Source organism: Lepisosteus platostomus, chromosome 3, assembly GCF_059453375.1.
Source record: "Lepisosteus platostomus isolate fLepPlt1 chromosome 3, fLepPlt1.hap1, whole genome shotgun sequence".
NCBI classification, from domain to species: Eukaryota; Metazoa; Chordata; class Actinopteri; order Semionotiformes; family Lepisosteidae; genus Lepisosteus; species Lepisosteus platostomus.
In genome coordinates this window covers 74307046-74326938 of record NC_142613.1, presented here as the reverse complement: position 1 = coordinate 74326938, position 19893 = coordinate 74307046, and the positions used below count along the sequence as shown (strand labels likewise).

At 39.8% G+C, this 19893-nt stretch overlaps 1 long non-coding RNA gene across 1 annotated transcript in view; it reads left to right on the top strand.

The window, feature by feature from the left end:
- The window catches only part of LOC148675449 (uncharacterized), a 304725-nt gene that overhangs the window by 50670 nt on the left and 234162 nt on the right, over nucleotides 1-19893 (top strand). The window lies entirely within an intron of this gene.

The window sequence follows — 19893 nt, the reverse complement described above, 5'->3', positions numbered from 1 at the left end:
GACCGAGAAGTAAGAGAAAAAAAGACAAAGGGCCATATTATAGTTTTTTTTATTATTATTCAGTAGCTGTATTTTCTGTTTGCCATATTTTTATGTAAATTACAGCCAAACAAAAACACCTTTAAAACTGTACTGCATTCAAACGCATCTGTAGACACAGTGCCGTAATAATGCAAGTATTCCCTGCTTTTTTGTTACTATCAACTGCAGTATGATTACTGAAATACTGTAAAACATCTGAAAATAGTGCCTCAAACTTGGTTAGCTTCTCTAAATATGCTGGATGTGTTTAAGGTAAGCTTCACAGCTTTATTAAATCATGGCTGTCTGAAATTAGGTCACAGAGTAGTGATAGCACAGCTTATTGCATATTTCACTTTTTAAAGTAAGTGCAAAAGCAAAATGCTGTCAAAGGTTCTTTTTCAAACAGATTAGTCTTCCAGTGGATTTCAGCTTACCAACACACATTAAGCCCTGTCAGTGTGTATGTCCTAGTTTGCCATCTGTGTTAATTCTTTCTGTAAAATCATAATTTAAATACTTACAGTACAACATGAGTAAAAGTGAACTGTGTAGTGAGAAAACGTTCAACTATTAATTGTTCAAAACCTTAGTTTTTCTTCATATTTTTGCTTCTGCTCAATATTCAGTGGATTTGTGCCCTGCTAAACAGTTCTTGTAAAACATGCTCAGAAACACAAATTTCTTACTTGTTTAATGCATTGTTTAAGGTTTTAGAGTGAAAAATGCAAAATTCAAACCAATGGTAAACTACAATAATGTTGCTGAAATATATATTTATGAAATTTAGAATACCTAGGCATCATAAATCATTCTGAATTTTTAATGTAATCAGTAAGTAACATTCACAAATAGTTCCTTAAGATGGATCATAGATTTGAACTCTGTATTTTATTTGAGTCACAAGATTAATTTAATACATAAGTCTTTACATGAAAAATGTATGTGTACATTACAGTAAGAATGTTAAATCAGGGAAGTACCTCCCCAACCATTGAACATGCAAAATCCCTGAGATTCCGTATTTGAAGATCTCATCACATCGAATCCAAGGTTTCAGGTTATTAAAGTAACATTTCTTAATATCATAATACAGATTTCACTGTATGGTTGGCATGGTGGTGCCTTCAGTTCACTTTTCAGACCTGGGGTGCTCTCTGTGTGTAGTGTCGACATCAGAAATGTTAGCTCTACACCCCTTAAGGACCAAAGCCTTTATGAGAAAAGATACTGAAGACATTATAAAGTGCTCCACTTGCCTCAGACTGACATTCCTGGGCATATATGTTTCTCTCAGTCTAACCAGAAAGATTCTAAAGCAAGGACGGGCCGCAGTGTCTTTCTGCCGATTTTAATTCCAACACAGCCCTTAACAAGCTCAAACAGCTCATTATTGGCTAAGTGGGACCGTGGTTATGACCTTAAACATATGTCTAGGGTTTGACCAAAAACCACAACATCAAAGAACACCCGAGAGATTGGATTCCCCTGGAAAAACTAATTAATTTTATTATCCAAAAATCCAGGGAACCAGAAGTTAATGTGCATACTCAAATCAGGAGAAGGAAGACAAAGAAAGTAAAAAAAAAAAACAGGCAGCTGACTATAAAAAAATAAACAAACTAGATAGGCTTGGACCGGAAAAAAAAGTGCTCCTGCCTAAACAATAAGGCGGTACCAAAAAGAAGTCTTCCGCAGTCTGCACCTATCTACACGAACAAGATAACCAAACCACAACGAAAGCAAAAAGAAACATACAACACGTCTTCCCCCATCCCAAAAACCATACACCCCATATCCGATCTCTCAGACCCCCCCCCAGCAATCTCGTCTTAATTAATTGTCAGCACCTGGAGAAAGAAGAGAAAACAATTAGAAAAAAGAATAACACTCCAACCAAGTACCGTAACACCATTTTAACAGCTTCTTCCAACTTTACAGAAAACCTGCAGACACACCGGGCCTTTTTCAAGACTGGGAATACCACCCGTTTTCTAAAGCAACAAAAGTCTAGAAGAGGGTAAATACAGTACATATACCAAACATATTTTAATTATGAAACAACTGGGTAATATCTGTTAATACTTTAACTACATTACTAACTACCAAATGGGATAGAAGGATTCAATAACCTTTTCTCATTTGTAGTCTTTTTTTAGATTTTCTTAATTCTTGCACACATAAAATGCTTATGTTTAAATGAAGAGGTTCAAAAGCTGTGATGGTGTTATCCATTTTTAATACATGTCACTTGTGAGTGGCGTATTAAACATTTTGCGCCTGTCTTTGTCTACTGGAGACAGTAACTGTAGCACAAAATTAAAATCCCACAAGGTCCTTTGCTCTACTTTCTAAATACATGAAGCATGAAAGGCAGCACCTGAAAACAATTACACATAATTCAAATGAACTGTGAAGTGCTTGTGATTTTCTGCTAAAAATGAAATGTAAGAGCTAATCAAATATTTCCTGCAGTTACAGTAACTGCTGCTGTTTGTGCTTATTAGATCTCCATAATAACATAGATCTATTATGGGTAGATTTGAGACTTTCTGCTATTCTCTCTATATAATTATATATATATAATTTTATACTTTAATCTTATTTAAAAACAGGAATTAAGAATCACCCACTTCTCTAGTCGATTATCGATCGATACTATGGTTCTTCAAACACTCATAAAATCCATGCTGGAAAATTCTAGCTATTTTTTTTTACTTTTTTCTCTTTGAAGTCACACAGAAGATCTATTGGATTTGAAGATCACAGAAACTGGTTATTACTTCAGTTTTTAGGAGTGTATAAATACTAACATTTATTCAAATTAAATCACGGGTATGTTTAATTTTAATTTGTTTACTTAATTTTGTGAGACTAAGTACTCCGGGTTTGCTTTGTGATCATTTAGTGATATTTCTCCATCAACAAGTCACTCATGTTTTGCTTCTGCCTCTATAAATAAGGAATTAAATTCAATTCAATTCTATTCAGGTGCATAGTATAATGAAAAGTGTTTCTCATTAGTCACTCAGGTGTAGTATATAAATAGGACAGAAGATAAGACAATAGACAGTTACACAATAGCAATAACGGTAACATGTAATAACATAACATAAATAACATGTAATCAAGTAATCAAAACTGTGCAAAATTCCGCAAACAGAGAAAATATAACAGGACACAAACAGTGCAAGGTAATTCTTGGAACAGTGCAAAAAATAGTATGGTTAACAGTAGTATGGTTAATTAATAAATATTAAATATTATTATGCCTGTTACAGTTTTACTGGGCTATCGAGGGGACAGTACAATTTTGGCTTACATGTGTGTGTGGTGGTGTAGGAGTACAGTCGTTGTGGGTACAGGAGGACATTATAATAATAATAATAATTGCTTACACTTATATAGCGCTTTTTCTGGACACTCCACTCAAAGCGCTTTACAGATAATGGGGACTCCCCTCCACCACCACCAGTGTGCAGCCCCACCTGGATGATGCGACGGCAGCCATAGTGCGCCAGAACGCTCACCACACATCAGCTATCAGTGGGGAGGAGAGCAGAGTAATGTAGCCAATTCATAGAGGGGGAGTATTAGGAGGCCATGATTGGTAAGGGCCAATTGGAAATTTGGCCAGGACACCGGGGTTACACCCCTACTCTTTTCGAGAAGCGCCCTGGGATTTTTAATGACCACAGAGAGTCAGGACCTCGGTTTTACGTCTCATCCGAAGGACGGCCCCTGTTTACAGTATAGTGTCCCCATCACTATACTGGGGCATTAGGACCCACATGGACTGCAGGGTGAGCACCCCCTGCTGGCCCCACTAACACCTCTTCCAGCAGCAACCTTAGTTTTTCCCAGGAGGTCTCCCATCCAGGTACTGACCAGGCTCACACCTGCTGAGCTTCAGTGGGTTGCCAGTTGTGAGTTGCAGGGTGATATGGCTGCTGGCCACATTAGGAGAGATCATAATAAGGTGGAAGGGAGTGGGGAAGAAGCTATTTTGGAGTCTAGTTGTGTGCGACTGGAGTGACCGGAACCTTCTGCCAGATGGTAGGGGAATAAACAAGTTATGACTGGGGTGAGTGGGGTCAGACATAATTTTGGTGGCTTTTCTCAGACTCCTGGTGTTGTATATTTCCTGGATGGATGGTAAGGCACTGCCGATGATGTGTTGGGCAGTTTTGACCACCCGGTGTAGTGCCTTACGGTCGATGTGGTGCAGTTGCCGTACCAGACTGTGATGCAGCTGGTCAGTATGCTCTCCACCGTACATCTGTAGAAGTTGGTGAGGATCAGTGGATGTAGGTGTATTTTCTTCAGCCTTCTCAGGAAGTACAGCCGCTGTTGTGCCTTCTTGATGAGACTGGAGGTGTTCAGTGTCCATGTAAGGTCCTTAGAGATGTGAAGGAAAAAGATGGTTTATAGTTTCTTCCAAATGTTTCCAAAAATATACGATGTGTGAAATAATTAGGATTATTAACCATAGTCTTTATTTTACATTAAGCAGACCTATAGTGAGCCTGGATATTACTCGCCCTACAAAACAAACAAAATGTCTTAATTTTTGCAATTCAAATGTGCTATAAAAGTCAAGAACGGTAAACATGCTATAATACGTTTTGTACACTGTAGTCTCTTGACAAAGATCCACTTCTAATCCAGAGCAATCCAGCTTGGCAAATGTTCTGATTCTGCCATAAGGACATCTAAAGCAGATAATACATTGTGATAACTCGCAGTGACTGATGAAGTTACAAGAGAAGAAACGTGGACACCTTGAACCTGAGCAAAACTGTTTGAGCAAAGATGAAATGCTGAAGCCAGTGTCATAGATGATAAGGAACAAGTAAAGGTTTATTCCATGCTGAAGAAAGAAGAAAGGAAACAGAATGTTTTGGCTGTGGAGCTTTCTTCAGGTGTGAGAAAGACAGGGAGTCATCAGAGATTATATAGCATAGGAGAACAAAAGCAGAGAGTGTGGAGGAGGTGGGAGCAGGCGGGAGGTAGAGTGGACACTCAGGTGGTATGAAGTTGAGAGAGGTGAAGAGAGGACTGAAGTCGAAACCTGCGAATGAATAGAGAGGATTAGAAGGAAACAAGTCTGTCATTGAGAGAAGGGGGAAGGTGTGAACCTAGTTTCATGATGTCTTTCTGCAATAGGAGTTCCAAAACCTGTCAGAGGACACAGATAGAAAGATCACTGTGATCATGGCCATTAGAGGTGAAATGGGAAACTATTGATCTGGAGAGATTTTTTTATCCTCCCAGCCCTGACACGTTCCCTGAAATGGTCTCGCAGTCTCCTTCCTGTTTCTCCAATGTAGATGGCTGGGCATTTTCCGCAAGAGAGGCAGTAAATAAGGTTGCTGGAGGTACAAGATGTCACCTGAGTGGTCCGGAATTGTCCTGAGGGGCCTCGAATGAGCGTGATGTTAGATACTGTATGTATTTGCAGGTGATGCAGTGAGTTCTTTTACAGGGGAAGCGGCGAGGTGGTGTAATGGCTTTGGCGTGTGACTCATGCTGGAGGTCTGGCGTTTGAACCCAACTCTCGCCATGACTTCCGGGCAGAGCAGTGGCTCTGTGGCTGAGGATCTGTGCCTGTGGCTGGAAGGTTGCTGGTTCGTATCCCGCAGCTGGCAGAGGAATCCTACTCCCTTGGGTCCCTGAGCAAGGCCCTTCACCCCAACAGCTCCAGGGGCGCTGTATACAGTAAATGGCTGACCCTGCGCTCTGACCCCAAGCTTATCTTCCTGTCTGTGTGTCTCATGGAGATCAAGCTGGGCTATGTGAAAAGACAAATTCCTAATAAAAATAATTGTATATGGCCAATAAAGTGATCTTATCTATCTCATCTAGGGTAAATTGCCTGGTGTAGATGTACATCATAGATAGATTCAAATATGATATATCGCATATACTGTAGGTGATATGTCATAGATGATATTCTATTGACTTTACAGGTCATGGATACCAGAGACAGCGAGGTGTCAAGAAACAATCTTAACTTAAAGATGTGGAACACCTTTGTTACTACAATACTAGAGACATTCAAGTTACTGCTTCTAAATGAACACAGCCATTAGCTAACTTTGTTCTCCATATCCATATTTTACAATTGTTTGTGTGTTATGTGTTTAACACTATTATTTAAGCTGTTACAAATCACACTTTAGAAACTTTAGAAACAATTTATGCAGGAATACAGATGATTCCAAAAGGTCCACAAATGATTCTCAAGTAACTGTAAGCATTCCGATCCATGAACTCAATATTTGGTCAGAGCTTATTTGGCAGCAATTAAAGCCAAGTGTTTTGGGGTAAGTTTATACCAACTGCACACGAGCTTGGTTCACTTTCTGACCATTTTTTGCAATATTCACATATTTTTTTGGATCACTGTCCTCCTGAAAGGTGAATTTTCCGAACCAGTTTTAAGGCTAGCAGACGTTTGTATTGTATTTGTATTTGTATTTGACTGTACTTTGTTCTGTTCATTTTTCCTTCAATCCTAACACATTTTCCAGTTCCTACTGAGTGGCATTCCCATAACATGATCTATCACCACCTTGCTTGACTGTAAAGATGGTGCTGACTGTTGGAGATGTTTTGTGTTGGTCTGTGCCAGATGCAACACTTGACTTTTCTGACCACAACACTTTTTGCCATATTTTTGCAGGATAACGTTTTGTTGCTTTTCTGCAAATTCCATGAAGGATATGAGATGGGCTTTTCTGTCATTGTTCTGTTATTCTGTCATACAGGCAAGCCTTGTGAAGAGACTGGGATACTGTTGACCGTTGCATATTTTTTCTCCTCTCAGCCAACGAACTCTGTAACTCCTTCAAAGTTGTCATTGGTCTCACCATTTTCCTTCTTGCCTGACTGCTCAGTTTTGAGGGATGGGCTGATCCAGGGAGTATCTGGGTGGTATGATTCACCTTTCATTTCTTTATGATTGAGTAGACTGTGCTTATGGGGATATTCAGAGACTTGAATACTTCTGTGCCCTTCTCCTGATCTCTGCTTTCAAATGACTTGATTTGAAAGCTTCATATTCGTCATGGTTGAGTCTTTGCTTGAAATTCACTCCCTGACTAAGGTACCTCACAGAGACTGTTTTTATACTGAAAATCATACAGAAATATGCAGAAAAATCGTTAAAACCACTATTGTATATATTATTATACATAAACAGAGGGCATTCACACACTGGATTGCTAAGGAAATTTTGTGTGGTGTGGGTTGTGTATTTACTGTAACAAATATGAATTGCTACTTCAAAGTGTCATTAACCCAATCTTTAAGGAAATAAAATGTGAAAACTGTGCAGGATTTTGAATACTTTTGTAAGGATTCATACTGTATATTGTTTTGATTATTTCATGTCTTTTCAAGAACTTTATACCATGTCTCAAAATGTGCGTTTAAAGGGCTCTTTTTTGTTTCTAAAACTCAGCATTTGTAAATCACAAAAACATTTTCAAAAACTATTACAATTTGTACTGATGTCTTTTTCAATTTCAATTTAATTAACTGTGTTGTTGTCTGTGTTCTAAAATAGCTAATGCATGTAAATTGAGCACAATTATTCTTCAAAAGAATGTTTTCAGCATTCTTGCGAGCTTAAATAAAAAACATAATACTGGAATCAAAAAATAAATGACAGAATTGCATTATCTTTGACAATATTTTCATTTAAAATGCAAGACAACACATAGCTGAATTAGTTGAAACTTTTTAATAACCTAGTTTCCATAATAGTTAATTTTCCCAAGATAGATACACAGGACTTTATGAGTCGTGATATATACATTTTAATGACTTATATCATTGTGTTGGGCAAAGTAAATAGGAGTGAGACTGCTGCACCACATGTGAAGTAAAGAGATCTAACCAGATTAAAGGTAATTCTGCAGGCTGCTGGCTACAAACACTTTCCAGTCTGTCATTCTGATGCTATTTATTATGAAAGGAAACTGACAGAAAAATATATTTATGTTCTAACTTCAAAGCACGAAGAATTGTTAAACAAGTGAAGAAGAAAATAGTCATGACTCATAAGTACCCTATCAGTCTGCAAACCAAAATCAAACACAGCATTGGAAAATTGGATATAAATTTATGACAACCAAGAAATTCTATTATTAGGCAGTTTGAAGAATATGTAGTGTGTAATGCATGTCTCTGATTGTCAGCAATTAACATTAGCCCATTTGGAAAGGTAATGACCTCATAAGCACTGATAAATTGAAACTTACAGTGAAATAACTCTGAAATACAGAAGGTGGATTTCAGTTATCTGTATAGAGTTTCATGTCTGTTATATGTATTGCAGTGCGGGCCAGACAATGATGGTAAAACAAGAGTTTGTTAAAGTTCCTGGGTGGTTCTTTTGTTTTCTAGGCAGGGAAAGCTTGAGAGAGACACCTCAGAAATGCCTCTAGGGACACAGTCAATGTAATAGCACAGTATACCATTCATTAACAGGTCCACTGAGATGAATTGAAGAAGGCAGGATATACAGTAACACCCTCAACACAATTTAATTGCTTTCACAGTGACCAGAACAAAGCTGGCCATGTGGTAATGACTAGTTGTGTCTAATCCAAAAAAAGGAAGATTCATCCATTTTATCCAAAACGCAACTACTGCATATGATGAGGGTCACAGCACATTCCGTCCTATCCTGGAAGCATACGGCACAAGGCAGGACAGAGCTGCACCCAATTTGCTAATCAAATCTAGGCATTGTTTCTTTGCGAAGTGCAGGGTAACTGCAGGGGCACTGTGCTGCCCAGGCAGATTTATCATCCATTGTTAATTTTAGAAGGTAAAACACATATTCACCCTCTGAAAAGAAAATGTAACTGAGGACATATTTTGCCATTCTTTTAGTGTGAACAAAATTATGCAAGAAAGTACCACACAGCTTCATGCACTCTATGCATGTGTGTGATAGGCATTGTATCTAGGCATTGTTTAAATGACGGTTAGTAGTCTTTTGCAACTGTTATCTGTCTATCCATTTTCTTCCAATTCAGGGTCGCGAAGGAGTCAGAGCCTACCCCTTCAAGGAACGCCCGCAAGGCGGGGTACACAGATAACACATATGAACTCCACACAGGATACACATACGAACTCCGTACAGAAAGCACCCCAGTTCCGGAACTGAACCTAGGGCCCCAGCTCTGCAAGGCAGCGATGCGTACTACTGTGCCTATTGTACTAAAGCATAACTCATGCTGCCTCAGGCCTTTATTTCTCTATGCTGACAAACTGTAGTTTAGACGGGGCTGAGGACATGGGGATGGGGAGACCAACACATAATTTATGAAATCTGCTGCTTGTCTTCTTTTAAGTAATTAAGTTTATTTCTGACATGAGTTACCGTACTCACAGTTTTTAATGCGGAAGTCACATTCCCACTACCCAGGATCGTTCAGTTGTGTCTTCCATTGTATTCAGTGTTGTCTTCCATTGTACCGTGGGTACACTAGCCTCGCAGATATAACTAACCAGCCTCAAGTTTAGTAAACAGGGTTATGTTGGGTAGAGCCTTCTCAAAACACCATCCCAAAAAATCTAATGTACACACCCTGCATTAGGCCACACAGTAAAACTCCCACAAATAGATGATTGTTAAACCTTAGATCTTTTACATTACAACTTTACATTTTAGGCAATGTTCTCCAAGGTTTTGTCTGCTCTATAAACACCCATCTGAAGCTCAGCATGGCTGATTAGTAAGAATCCATAGGCAGTGAAGGGAATGTACTGTACTGCCTTTCTCTTATGGACTCTGTCCTTATGGAACAAAGTAAAGAAAGCAGGCAGAGACAGAGGACTCAGAGCAGGTCTGATTGCTTGAAGTAGCATTATTACCATTCATTGGATGTATTTACTAGTTGGTAAATGAGTACTACTTGCACATCTGATGGTCTGATGACTTATTGAACAGGGAAGTAAAGTGCCATACTTGCCATTTATTGTGTTATTGTGAGATTTTCATACCTGAATCATCTCTTCATCTAAGCATGAAATTATTAAATTAAACCTTCACTATACCTTCTGATGTGCACCAAACAATGAACCCCGAACTTTACCATCTCCGTATTTATTTCATGCACAAAAATGTTTTATTTCTCACACACGTCGCTTGCTCCTGGAGGTGTAAAGAAATATAAAAATCTTTGTGCATCCATTATAGTCTTCTGGGGTGCTCATTGGACAAATATTGATGGCTTAGTGCACTGTGGGCATCTCATGTCATTCTCCTCGGCAAAGCTGTAGCACGACTCCTCATCAGCTTCTGGAAGGCATGACCTTTCTGTGTCCTTTGATATGGATCAAATGCGATTTGAGATGGCATTGAAATCAACAGCAAGCTGAGTGTTGATTAGCAAACAATTAGCTTTGAATGTGAGAATAATCAGTCTGCATTCCTTTCCACGTCATTCAGTTCTATTTGTCTTGCTACAGGTATCAATTTTCCATTTGAGCTGACTGTAGTCATAAGATGTGAATCAGTGAAATTTTTCACCTCCATGATAATGATCATAATATTTTATGCCCTTCCTTTCAGCCTTGGTAACTCACTATACATCTCCCTGCTCTTTTTTCAGGACCACTGTTAGCTGCCAGATTTTTGCATATTTTCGCATCTCCATAATCTCAATGGATTCTAAAAGCTATCTTCAACATTATGACTGACAGAAATGGGCACTTCTGTACAATAGGTAATACTCTGCAGCAGTGAACCAGACTGAATAGCAATTATTACAAGCAATTCCAATTTTCAAAATAAGTAGATTCATAAAAATAACATGTAGTTTGCTGAACACAAATAAGGCTACATTTGCCAATGACACCGATTTCTATTAGTTCTGAGTCAATGAAAAAATTGAACACTCCTAGTTAAAATGACTCATCCACTTATTCTGCAATCTGACACAGTGTTCTATGCAAATCACTGCCAAGAAAACTTGGAGTAATAATAATAATAATTAATAATAATTGCTTACACTTACAGTGCCTTGCGAAAGTATTCGGCCCCCTTGAACTTTTCAACCTTTTGCCACATTTCAGGCTTCAAACATAAAGATATAAATTTTTTATTTTATGTGAAGAATCACCAACAACTGGGACACAATTGTGAAGTGGAACGAAATCTATTGGATTTTTGAAACTTTTTTAACTAATAAAAAAATGAAAAGTGGGGCGTGCAAAATTATTCGGCCCCTTTACTTTCAGTGCAGCAAACTCACTCCAGAAGTTCAGCGAGGATCTCTGAATGATCCAATGTTGTCCTAAATGACTGATGGTGATAAATAGAATCCACCTGTGTGTAATCAAGTCTCTGTATAAATGCACCTGCTCTGTGATAGTCTCAAGGTTCTGTTGAAAGCGCAGAGAGCATCATGAAGACCAAGGAACACACCAGGCAGGTCCGTAATACTGTTGTGGAGAAGTTTAAAGCCGGATTTGGATACAAAAAGATTTCCCAAGCTTCAAACATCCCAAGGAGCACTGTGCAAGCGATCATCTTGAAATGGAAGGAGTATCAGACCACTGCAAATCTACCAAGACCTGGCCATCCCTCTAAACTTTCAGCTCAGACAAGGAGAAGACTGATCAGAGATGCAGCCAAGAGGCCCATGATCACTCTGGATGAACTGCAGAGAACTACAGCTGAGGTGGGAGAGTCTGTCCATAGGACAACAATCAGTCTTACACTGCACAAATCTGGCCTTTATGGAAGAGTGGCAAGAAGAAAGCCATTTCTCAAAGATATCCATAAAAAGTCTCGTCTAAAGTTTGCCACAAGCCACCTGGGAGACACCCCAAACATGTGGAAGAAGGTGCTCTGGTCAGATGAAACCAAAATCGAACTTTTTGGCCACAATGCAAAACGATATGTTTGGCGTAAAAGCAACACAGCTCATCACCCTCAACACACCATCCCCACTGTCAAACATGGTGGTGGCAGCATCATGGTTTGGGCCTGCTTTTCTTCAGCAGGGACAGGGAAGATGGTTAAAATTGAGGGGAAGATGGATGCAGCCAAATACAGGACCATTCTGGATGAAAACCTGTTGGAGTCTGCAAAAGACCTGAAACTGGGACGGAGATTTATCTTCCAACAAGACAATGAACCCAAACATACAGCAAAATCTACAAAGGAATGGTTCACAAATAAACGTATCCAGGTGTTTGAATGGCCAAGTCAAAGTCCAGACCTGAATCCAATCGAGAATCTGTGGAAAGAGCTGAAAACTGCTGTTCACAAACGCTCTCCATCCAACCTCACTGAGCTCGAGCTGTTTTGCAAGGAAGAATGGGCAAGAATTTCAGTCTCTCGATGTGCAAAACTGATAGAGACATACCCCAAGCGACTTGCAGCTGTAATCGCAGCAAAAGGTGGCTCTACAAAGTATTAACGCAAGGGGGCCGAATAATTTTGCACGCCCCACTTTTCATTTTTTTATTAGTTAAAAAAGTTTCAAAAATCCAATAGATTTTGTTCCACTTCACAATTGTGTCCCACTTGTTGGTGATTCTTCACATAAAATAAAAAATTTATATCTTTATGTTTGAAGCCTGAAATGTGGCAAAAGGTTGAAAAGTTCAAGGGGGCCGAATACTTTCGCAAGGCACTGTATATAGCGCTTTTCTGGACACTCCACTCAAAGCGCTTTACAGGTAATGGGGACTCCCCTCCACCACCACCAATGTGTAGCATCCACCTGGATGATGCGACGGCAGCCATAGTGCGCCAGAACGCTCACCACACATCAGCTATCAGTTGGGAGGAGAGCAGAGTAATGTAGCCAATTCATAGAGGGGGATTTATTAGGAGGCCATGATTGGTAAGGGCCAATTGGAAATTTGGCCAGGACACCGGGGTTACACCCCTACTCTTTTCGAGAAGCGCCCTGGGATTTTTAATGACCACAGAGAGTCAGGACCTCGGTTTTACGTCTCATCCGAAGGACGGCGCCTGTTTACAGTATAGTGTACCCATCACTATACTGGGGCATTAGGACCCACATGGACCACAGGGTGAGCGCCCCCTGCTGGCCCCACTAACACCTCTTCCAGCAGCAACCTTAGTTTTTCCCAGGAGGTCTCCCACCCAGGTACTGACCAGGCTCACACCTGCTTAGCTTCAGTGGGTTGCCAGTTGTGAGTTGCAGGGTGATATGGCTGCTGGCTATCACCAGCAGCCATATCAGTAGCTCAAAGAAAGAAAAGAAGGATAATAAAATGAAACTTTTCACTTGGCTCAACCAATGTACTTAAATGCATGATGTCCCATTTAATGCTCTGTTCTTAAATTTGACTGTAGCATGCAAGGTAATACAGTTAGGTTGAAAAAAGCAGTCTAATACAGCATTTAGATCATCCCAAATTTTCCTTGTTTGTGTGAAATGACAAAACAAACAAAATAACTTTTGTTTGTTTTGTCATTTCACTTTGTCAAAATAACAAAGAACCTTTGTCTCAATAGGTATAATTTTCCATCTTGCAAACAGATGATGTACAGTAGTATGCTAAAATGATTGTTGGCAATTTGAATGAAGGGCGTTAGCCTATTTATTTTTTTAATGGCTGCAGTGAACTCAATTTCAGTTGTAAAAGTACAGTCTTACTAGATATTCCCATTTGTTCTAGAAATGATCATATAAAAAAATCAAACATAAACATGTATCATCTACTCTTATAATTCCTTTAAAATTATATAGGAATGCCATGGTGAAGAATGCATGCATAGAAAAAAGAAATATCAGAGTAATGCATCCTATTAGAAACAAAATCCCTAGAAACATCACATGTTGTCACTAGATGTATGCTTTTGGTCCTTGGAGAATACAAAAGCAGGACTTTCAGTTGCGATCAAGAATGCTTTTGACAGGACAATGCTGTCTGCCAGAAGTGAACAGAATACATTATAGAATTAGGATTGACATTCTACCAGATAAGACCAAAATCAAATAAATTAATTGTATGTTATTTTTTCATTATGTGAGGAAATCACACGCTATATACAGTAGCTATAATAAGAATAGCACTTTCCTCCAGTAAGTTTTTATTTCTGTTGTTAATTTTACAGACTTTTATTCCTTAGAAGGTAGATAATACATTACAGATTGCTGCAAACTATTTTTAACAACATGGTAGTTTATAAAATTACTGTACAGCAGGTTCTATTTCTTGTTGATTCATAACCAGCCAGAAGCAAATCTTAGCTACACACCATCAGTCTTTACCAAACACAATAATGCTTGTGAAGTGGGCTTTGGGAATCCAGGAGAGGTAATGAGATTTTGATTTGGAAAGTTTATAGCAGTGAAATACAACATCATGCATAGCAGTTTTAATATTTTACATCTTCTGCTACACATTTATTTTGCTGTCTGCCACTGTCAGGGAGAAGGAATTGGCTCTGCTGCAGCACGGCGTGTATTTAAAGCAGCAAAGAAAACAAGCTGACAAAACAATGGCTGCTGAGGCTGGAGAATGACCTTCAGGTAAACATACTAAATCTGTGAAGTTTGACAGCCCTGCGAGACCTTGCACTGCCTTTATCATTAACACCACAGTGCAGATAACCCCAGTAACATACCATGAAATAATACCATAAGAGGTTTTTTTCCCATTCAGTAGTATTAGAGTTTAATGGATCTGTAGGTACTTTCCATTTAATTAAGTCAACAGTGCAAATTCAATAGGGCTTAAGTACTATTTTAATATCTTACATACTCAGTTTACAATTTTGTGAAAACTAAAAGATGTTTCAGGTGAAAAAAGGAATGTGGGAAATAGATGGTCATGCTGCTATTGTAATTTATAAACTAGTCATGTCTGACATCTGACAGAGACAGTACGTCTGTTTGCTGGTTTATGCTGAAGCGTTAGATCTTTTGAACTCTACACTATGGAGACGGTCTACAGATATAAAAATGAAAGGGATTAGAAGAGTTATATTTAGAGAAGAGGTTATGGCTGTCAAAGAGCACCACAGTGAATATGCAGCTGCTATCAGGCTTTTAACAGAGCACATGATGTTTCAAAAACATTAAACAATTTGCAACACAAATCATTTAAACATAGAAGCAAACAGAATATACATGTACTGTAATAAATTGAAAAAAGGCAGGATATATAAATAGAAGTGAAGAATTTATATTGTCAATTGACACGGTGACCCCTCAATCAAGAATTATTCATGCTTCATGGCTGACTAGGCCACCTAGCACCCTGCCACAGTTTCTAGTCACCACCAGAGTCACCACTGTCAGACAAGACAGCATTCATACGTATTAGGAACAAGTAACAGGTTTATTCCAGGCTGAAAAGAGAAGAAAGAAAACACAACGTTTCGGCCGTGGAGCCTTCTTCTTCAGCCTTCTTCTCCATGGCCGAAACGTTGTGTTTTCTTTCTTCTCTTTCCAGCATGGGATAAACCTATTACTTGTTCCTTTGCAGCCTACGCATGCTGACGCAGCTCCCCACCTGAACTATTTCATACGTATTACCTCAGTTTAGTCCTTCGCTGGCTCTTAGGCAGCTTCCCCACTCCTGGCCTTCCCGAACAACATGGTTCCCCCACTGACTTATCTGAGTACAATGTCAGGTAGGAGGAAGGAAGATGAGGCTGGAGCCTTCCTAAGCTACTCCCTGTTGAATCCCATGCTGTAGTTTGTTTTTAGGGTTTTTCTTTCTGTCCTAACTGGGGGCTTTGTATGTCTAACTGGGTGGGGGTGGGGGGGGGGGGTTAGTGCTCCTTCAGGAAGTGGCTGTCCAAATACTACATCATTCTATCTCATCCTGTTATCAAGCCCACCTCTCAATCACAGGCCCACTCAAACCTGTTTTGACCCCACACCTTAAACCTGTTGAATGGTGTGGTAATTCTCCAGCATCCAGTGCACAACACCCATTTCTTTACTCTCAGCAGAATGTTGTTTTAAAATTGTAAAACCCCCTTTTGTTTACTGTACTGTAATCAGCTCACCTAAGAGCAACCAAATACATTTTCCCATTTCAATGAGTTTCCTACTCTGACGTACAAAAAGAACAGGATATTCTGCATTTAGTGTTGAACAGAGAAGACTACGAGGAAACCTGATTCCACTAGTCAAAACTCTCAAAGGGATTTGACGAAGTTGACCCAGTGAAGCCAAAGGTGAAACATGAATCAGTGGACAAGAGGGCACTACTGAAAATAATGGGAAACATTGAAACATGAGAACAAGAAGCCAGTTTATACCCCAAGGGGTTGTGGTAGTCCGATTGTTCTTGGGTCAATTAACTGCTAGCAAACAAACTAACTGAATGGCCCAAATGACCCCCTCTAGTGTGAATGCAGTGTAAATACTTAACAAAAAGCATTCTACTTTTTATAAGATGAAACTGAAAGTGTATGCATGGCTTTCCAAATATTCTTTGAGACTCTCTGTGAAGTATATAGTTTGAACTTTTCTATGTACTGTAAGTACTGAGGACTGTGTATGTTACACCAAGTATGATGGAATACATGATTCCATTGATGAGCTTCCTGGGAGAGGAAATGTTGCTTTGAGGACTTTTCTAAGTACCATAAGGTCATAATTGTCTATCATATCTTGAATATTCATGAAGCAAAATAAAACTAATGATAAACATAAAATCGTAATGTGTAAATTTGAGTAATCTGTGCCAGTTTGTTTAGAAAAATAGCAGTAATTGTCGGCTTTGTAAATTAGACATCTGCTCTGGGAATAAACACCAGCATTGGCAGGCACATTAAATAAACAGAATAGGTAGGTTATCCATAAAAATGTGAGTACATCATATTTATTATACCAGGATGTCAAATACGTGTAAATTCATAGAATTTCCTAGGTAATGGCATGCTATTCTGCTGGAAACATTTTAAATTGGATGAAGTAATAATGGAAACTACAGTTAACAAAACTAAATTAAGTCTTCCTTAAGAAATATTCCACTCTTATTTTCCTGGAATTTTTATCGCTCAGAGACAAAATACGGCACCATTTAACATTTATTCTATGAATTCTAAGTTTCTTGAAATAAAAAAAAAAAACAGAATGTGTTCTAATAAAAAGAATTTAAGAGTTTTATGCAAGGTCATTTCCTCTAAAGAGATGTAAAAATAAAAAAGTAGATAAATTACGTACAAGAACCTACTAAATAGACGCCTGGAAAATCATTATACCATACAGTATAACCAAATGATAAGAAGTACTGTAGGTGTTATCTGACCAGGCACATGTTCTAATTTCTTTTTATTATTCTAATAGTTTTCTGCCCATTTTGGTTGTTTAAATGGGCAATGGAAATTATATTTATGAACTCTCACATCCAGTCGAGATCACTAAGGTGAAATAATGAAAAACTAAATATTGCAACAAAATCTACAAAATGATATTGAGATTGTTACGCTTACCCAGAGTATGTAACTGAAATGAATTCAATTCATTTTTACCTGGAGCTAAAAGATTAAATCATTAACTCAATCTTGGCCCAAATGTTTCCTGCAAAATTGTGTAAGGTTTAAACTACAGTTACAAGATTGCAGAAAAAATAAGTTATTATTGTAGGCATTGCAATGTCACAAATTTAAATTCAATCACATACTACATCCATCCATCTGTTTGCTAAATGGTTCATCTAATACAGAATTGTGGGGGAGCCTATCTTGGTAAGCAACTGGCACAAGGCAGGATACACCCTGGATGGGACGCCAGTCCATTGCAGGGCTTCCACACACACAGACAGGTACACCCTCACACCCAAACTGTTTTACCAGGAGCCAATTAACCTACCACAATGCTTTTGGACTGTGGGAGGAAACCAGAGCACCCAGAGAAAGCCCACACAAACCCACAAGAACAAACAAACTCCTCACAGATAACACCCCAGGTGTCAGGAGCAGTTATTTCTGGGCCTATGCGGACGACACGATCCGGAAGGTGAAGAAACAATAGGGAAAAATATCATGCAGGAGTGGGTCAGGAGACAGGGGGGCGTGTCTGAAGTGAGCAGGTGTCCAGGGGAAGTGAGTCCGGGGCAAACAATCCAAGCATAAATCCAAAAGGGAAATCCAAAATAGGAGGCAGAGTCCAAGACCAGGGGATCCATCCAAAGTAATTTAAAAACCAGAACCAGGTCGGGACCGGCGGGACAGGGAATCAGGAACAGGAAACTAAAACCATAACGGAGCCAGACGCAGCAGGACCCCGGGCTCTCACGAAACGGGATTCAATGAGAAGCGCCGGGCAAACGCTTGCGTCTGGCTTTAAAGGTGGAACTAAAGAGGGGCTGGAATAAGGAACAGGTGTGGGAAATGGGACAGAACGAGGAAGGGCTGGAGCGCCCTTAAGAGGAGGAGTAACGATCGTGACACCAGGTCCAGAATTGAATCCAGGGCCCCAGCACTATGAGGAAACAATGCTAACCACTGCACCACTGTGCACCAATCTTGCTTTATTGATCACAGTGGGGAGCAATTACGATGGATCATGTCAAGTAAGACATCCAATTATTTATCACAGGTATTCAAAAATAAAGTGCAATAATGACTTTTCAATCCTATAAAATGAATATGCTGCAAGGTTTATATAAGCCTCTTTCAGGGACAACAATACAATACATGTGCAGGCTATGCGCTTGGTCAATTAAATGGGCTAAAGACACCAGTAAAACTATTCAAGCAGGACTATGGCAAACAAAAAGTTGGTCAGATACTGGCTTTATGAAAGTTATCTCAAAATCACAATGCAAGCACGTAAAAATAATATCACAGCCATTGACATGACCATCTGGAGCTTCAATTCTCTGCTATTCTCTCTAGAAGGCACAAGCTCTGACAGCAGGGCCCAGTAGCTTGTGGTCAGTGGGGGGTCCTTGTTCCAACACAGACTTGTGGGGGGGACTGGACAGCATTCTCTGGTTGTCCAGGAGCTCTGCGGTTCTGGCTTCCGTAAGAGAAGAACAATGTAAGGCTCGACCTCCTTGGTGCTGGGCCCTATGGGAGCTGTTGCATAATGGCCGCCTTCAGTATGCCAGTCCATCAATCTCCAAGCTACTCTGCTTCCACGTCTGTCTGGGGAGCAGTCATTCAGCTGCGTTCCTGGTAAACATGCCTCTAACCTGAAGTGGAGCATCCCACTACTGACACCAATGTGCTGTATATGATGATCCTGCTTCAGCATGGGGAATTACAGGCTGGAGGTGCCTGTTGCTAGTTGTTGTCTGTAACAGGAGCCGGTCCAGGCTCCCGTGAAGCGTAGTTCAGGACCCTGTGCAGATGGTATAATCCGGAAGTAAGTGGAGAAGGACAACAGGGAAAAGATGTAGAGGATTAGGACGGGCTGACAGACAGGGGGATGTGACGGCCATGAGCACCTCGCTCAGGGGGCGAGGTGCAGGCAAACAAATCCAGACAGTCCAAGGGGGGAATCCGCGGCGCAGTCAAGAGTCTAGGATCTGGGGGATCCATTCGAGACAAACAAGGTTAAAAACTGAAACAGGATCTGGAACAGGAACAGGGAATAAAAACCAGGGTAATGAGGCCAGGTGCTCCGAGCCCTAGACTCAAATAAGCCTATGCCGTTGGGTCTATCCTGGACCTGCAGGTAGGTGGGCTTCCGGGCGTCCATCTTCCAAAGCTGAGCCAGGAATAGCGGGAGTGCCAGGCTTAAATATTAACAGACAAAACTGGGGGCAGGTACAGAAAATCAACTAAAATACGACAGGGTCGTAGCGCCCTTTAGATGAGGGATGACGATCGTGACATGTCTTACTAATCAAGGATACTAATCACGGAGCAGGAAAATAACTGGGAAGAGAGAGAAAAGA